Source organism: Propithecus coquereli, unplaced genomic scaffold, assembly GCF_000956105.1.
Source record: "Propithecus coquereli isolate 6110/MARCELLA unplaced genomic scaffold, Pcoq_1.0 Scaffold108, whole genome shotgun sequence".
Lineage (NCBI taxonomy): Eukaryota > Metazoa > Chordata > Mammalia > Primates > Indriidae > Propithecus > Propithecus coquereli.
In genome coordinates this window covers 5,243,238-5,248,402 of record NW_012134747.1, presented here as the reverse complement: position 1 = coordinate 5,248,402, position 5,165 = coordinate 5,243,238, and the positions used below count along the sequence as shown (strand labels likewise).

Below are 5,165 nucleotides of genomic sequence, written 5' to 3'. Positions count from 1 at the left end.
GAAACATGCAATAGAGAACCTGAGGCAAAACCTGGGAAGAGTTTCTTTGGGATATTATGATATTCAAAAGCAACAATGTATATGAGGGAATTTAGAAATCCATGCACATGCCCAAAGCAAGACACATGCTCAGAAAACACCTGAGAAAACCCTTAGCTTTCCCCTTGGGCTGATTCCTTGTCACAGTGCAAACTTGACTAAGAATTGAAGTAGGTCCCTGGCTCAGAGCCAATTTTTAAAAACAAGGAGACTTTCTGGCATTCAAGGAAATTACTAGACAAAGACTTTAAAACAACTGTCTTAGATATGCTGTAAGAGCTAAACATAAAAAAAAAAAAAACAAACCATGAGTAATGAACTAATGGAAACTAGGAATATGATATGTGAACAAAATGAGAATATCAATAAAGAGAGTTTATAAAAAGTAACCAAACAGAAATTCTGGAGCTGAAACCGTAATAACTAAAAGGCAAAATATCTAGGAGGCTTCAACAGCAGAATTGGGCAAGCAGAAGAAAGAGTCAGTAAACTTGAAGATAAGACCATTGAAATTATTGAGTATGAGGAGCAGAAAGGAAAAAGAATAAAAATCACTCATTCATTGTTGAAATGGAAATTTCATAGCCACTTTGAAAGATAGTTTGGCAGTTTTCTTACAAAACTAAACATACTCTTACTATGAAATCTAGCAATTGTGCTCCTTGGTATTTACCCAAATGAGTTGAAAATTATGTTCACACAAAAACCTGCATTTGTACGTTTATAGTAGCTTTATTAATACTTGCCAGAACTTGAAAGCAACCAAGATGTTCTTCAATTGGTGTATTATATACTGAAGGTTTGTGTACCTTCAAAAATTCACATACTGAAGCCTTAACCCCTAGTGTGGCTGTATTTGGAGATGGGACCTCTAAGGAAGTAATGAAGGTTAAATGAGGTCATAAGGGCCCTGATCTGATATTAGTTTTTTAATAGAGATGCCAGAGAACTAATGCACTTGCTCTCTCACATGTTCTCTCTCTCTGTCTCTCTTTCTCTCTGTCTCTCTGTCTCTCTCCATGCACACACTTAAGAAAAGGCCATGTGACAACACAATAAGAAAGCATGGAAGCCACATATAAACCAGGAAGAGAGCCCTCACCAGAAAGCACCACTACTGGCCATCTGATCTACAAATGTGGTGGGATTGACAAAAGAATCATTGAAAAATTTGAGAAGGAGGCTACTGAAATGGGAGAGGGCTCCTTCAAGTATGCCTGGGTCTTGGATAAACTGAAAGCTGAGTGTGAGCGTGGTATCACCATTGATATCTCCCTGAGGAAATTTGAGACCAGAAAATATTACATGACTATTATTGATGCCCCAGGACACAGAGACTTTATCAAAAACGTGATTATAGACACATCTCAGGCTGAATGTGCTGTCCTGATTGTTGCTGCTGGTGTTGGTAAATTTAAAGCTGGTATCTCAAAGAATGGGCAGACCCATGAGCATGCCCTTCTGGCTTACACACTAGGTGTGAAACAACTAATTGTTGGTGTTAACAAAATGGATTCCACTGAGCCACTCTACAGCCAGAAGAGATACAAGGAAATTGTTTAAGAACTCAGCATTTATATTAAGAAAATTGGCTATAACCCTGACACAGTAGCATTTGTGCTAATTTCTGGTTGGAATGGGGACAACATGTTGGAGCCAAGTGCTAACATGCCTTAGTTCAAGGGATGTAAAGTTACCCATAAAGATGGCAATGCAAGTGGAACCACACTGCTTGAAGCTCTGGATTGCATCCTGTCACCAATTCGTCCAACTGACAATCCCTTGCGTCTGTCTCTCCAGGATGTCTACAAAATTGGTGGTATTGGTACTGTCCCTGTGGGCCACGTGGAGACTGGTGTTCTCAAACCCAGCATGGTGGTCACCTTTGCTCCAGTCAATGTTACAACTGAAGTCTGTTGAAATGCACCATGAAGCTTTGAGCGAAGCTCTTCCAGGAGACAACGTGGGCTTCAATGTCAAGAATGTGTCTGTCACAGATGTTCGTCATGGCAACATTGCTGGTGACAGCAAAAATGACCCACCAATGGAAGCAGAAGACTTTACCACTCAGGTGATTATCCTGAACCATCCAGGCCAAATTAGCACTGGCTACGCTCCTGTACTGGATTGTCACGCAGCTCACATTGCCTGCAAGTTTGCTGAACTGAAGGAAAAGATTGATCTCTACTCTGGAAAGAAGCTGGAGGATGGTCTTAAATTCTTGAAATCTGGTGATGCTGCCATTGTCGGTATGGTTCCTGACAAGCCCATGTGTGTCGAGAGCTTCTCAGACTATCCTCCTCTGGGTCGTTTTGCTGTTCGTGATATGAGACAGACAGTTGCTGTGGGTGTCATCAAAGCAGTGAACAAGAAGGCTGCTGGAGCTAGCAAGGTCACCAGATCTTCCCAGAAAGTTCAGAAGGCTAAATGAATATTATCCCTAATACCTGCCACCCCACTCTTAATCAGTGGTAGAAGAACAGTCTCAGAACTCTTTGTTTCAATTGGGCATTTAAGTTTAATAGTAAAAGACTGGTTGTTAATAACAATGCATCGTAAAACCTTCAGAAGGAAAGGAGAATGTTTTGTGGACCACTTTTGTTTCTTTTTGTGTGGCAGTTTTAAGTTATTAGTTTTTAAAATCAGTACTTTTTAATGGAAACAACTTGACCAAAAATCTGTCACAGAATTTTGAGACCCATTAAAACAAAGTTTAATGAGAAAAAAAAGTATTAAAGACATAAAGAAAACAAGTAGTAAAATGGCAGAAGTCCTTCATTATGAGCAATTATTTTAAAAATAAATAAATTAAACTCCTTAATCCAAAGGCAGTGATTGGCAGAATGGATAAATAAACATGATCTACCTATATGTCTTAAGAGATTCACGTTAGATCCAAAGACATAAGTTGAAAGTGAAAGGATGGGGAAAGATATTCTCTGTAAATAGTAACCAAGAAAAAGCAGAGGAAGCTATACTAATGTTAGGCCAAAAAAAGGCTTTAAGACAAAAAATGTTATATAATGACAAAGAAGGACATTATATATTGGTAAAAGGATTAATTCATTAAAAATTACAATTATAAACATATATGCACCAAACAACAGAGACCCAAACTATTTGTAGCAAATATTGACTGAATTAAAGGCAAACAGTTCTACAATTATAATTGGAGACTTCAATATATGACTTTCAAAAATGATTAGACTATCCAGACAGAAGATAAGTAAGTAAACTGAGGACTTGAATAATGCAATAAACCAAGTAAACCTAAGATACATATATAGAACATTCCACCCAACTATGGCAGAATATGCATTCTTCTCAAGGGCACATTCTATACTCCAGGATAGATATGTTAGCCACAAAACAAGTCTCAATAAATTAAAAAATGTCAAAGTCATACAAATTATCTTTTTTGACCAAATAGAATGAAGCTACAAATAAAAATGCAGGAAAATTAGAAAATCCATAAATACATGGAAATTAAACAACACACTACTAAACACACGTTAGTCAAAGAAGAAATTACAAGGAAAATGAGAAAATATTTAAGACTAATGAAAATTAAAACACATATTAAAATGTATAGCATGAAATGAAAACAGTGCTTAGAGGGAAATTTATAACTATAAACACCTACATTAAAAAACAATACCTAACTTTAGGCCTGATTAATGACCTAACTTTATCCCATGAAGAACTAGAAAAGAAAGAGCAAACCAAACCCAAAACAAGAAATGAAGGAAATAATAAAGATTAGAGCAGCAGAGATAAATAAAATAGAGACTAGATAATCAATAGAGAGAATCAGTAAAACCAAAATTTTGTTCTTTGAAATGACCATCAAAATTGACAAACCAGAGTACAGACTTGCCTGACCTAGCCCTCGCCCAGCTTCACATCCCCACTCTAATAACAGAATATGGGACAGGGACCCCTGAGAGTTCCACAGCCCTGCCCATTGCCTGTGTCATTTGAATACTTCTCCTGGTTAACAAAGGCTGAGCTTCTTAGCTTACTGGACTACAAAAGAAAACAAACAAAAAAACAAAGGCCAAGCATAAATCCCATGGCCAATATTGCAGATAGCCATCTCCAGCAAGCACTACCAACTGGTCAGGAGTTCAATCTGCACAGCCCATTATAACATCTGATGACACAATTGCACATCACTTAAGAAGGAGAAAAGCTTTGTATAACCTTAACTAGCATTATCGTCCACATCACCCTGGCTACTCAGGAGGCCTTGAGCCCAACTACCCACCCACCCAATATAGTACTACAGCTGGCAATTGAGGAAGCCACACACTATGGCTATTTATAACCAAGGAAATTTTACAGAATCTGTGCCACTCCATTGCCACCCTCATCAGGGCTGGTGATTACTCCTGCTATTGGGAGATCCAAGGTCAGGACATCCCAGTCTACCTCCACCTAGATCTACCTCCCTCTGGCCTGACAGTGGAGCCAAGGAGACTACATGTCCCGCAGACCAGTAAATGGTCTGAGGTATAGGAAAGCTTCTCCAGGTAAACAAAGATCAAGCACATACCCTGCCACTATTGCTGCAATCAACTCTCACCGCAATTCCCACCTACTGGCCCAGAGTTTGAACAGCACAACTCAATACAAAATTTGCTGACACAGCTCATAGCACTTAGGAATGAGAAAAGCTTCTTGAGACCTCCACCTCCCCATCCCTACAAGGGTCTGAGAGCCTAGACACATGCCCAGTACACTGCTTACTACAACCAGCATTTGGAAAATCACCACACTAAGCCTATCTACAACCAAGGAATTCATACAGAGCCTCGGCCTACTGAAAATACCCAGAAGCAAAGCCAAATGATCCTACTCAACGTACATCACACCCTCAAGGGGAAAAAAAAATTTCCATCCAAATGAAAGTAAACTAAAAAACAAGAAGTGACAGTTTCTCCAGAGGAGGAGGAATCAATGTAACAATTCTGGTGATGTGAAAAAACAGGAAGTTTTGACACCCCCAAAGGATCCATAGTACTCTGGCAATGGATCCTAACTGAAATGAAAATTCTGAAATGCCAGGTAAAGAATTCAAAATATGGATTCTAAGGAAGCTCAATGAGATCCAAGAGAAAGTTGAA

At 38.8% G+C, this 5,165-nt stretch overlaps 1 pseudogene across 1 annotated transcript; it reads left to right on the top strand.

Annotated features, from left to right (window-relative positions):
• The first annotated feature begins 1,215 nt into the window (after positions 1 to 1,215).
• LOC105813156 lies at positions 1,216 to 2,768 on the top strand (annotated as a pseudogene). The gene has a single exon (XR_001137645.1). The product of XR_001137645.1 is annotated as an elongation factor 1-alpha 1 pseudogene (transcript).
• The last annotated feature ends 2,397 nt before the right edge of the window (positions 2,769 to 5,165 follow it).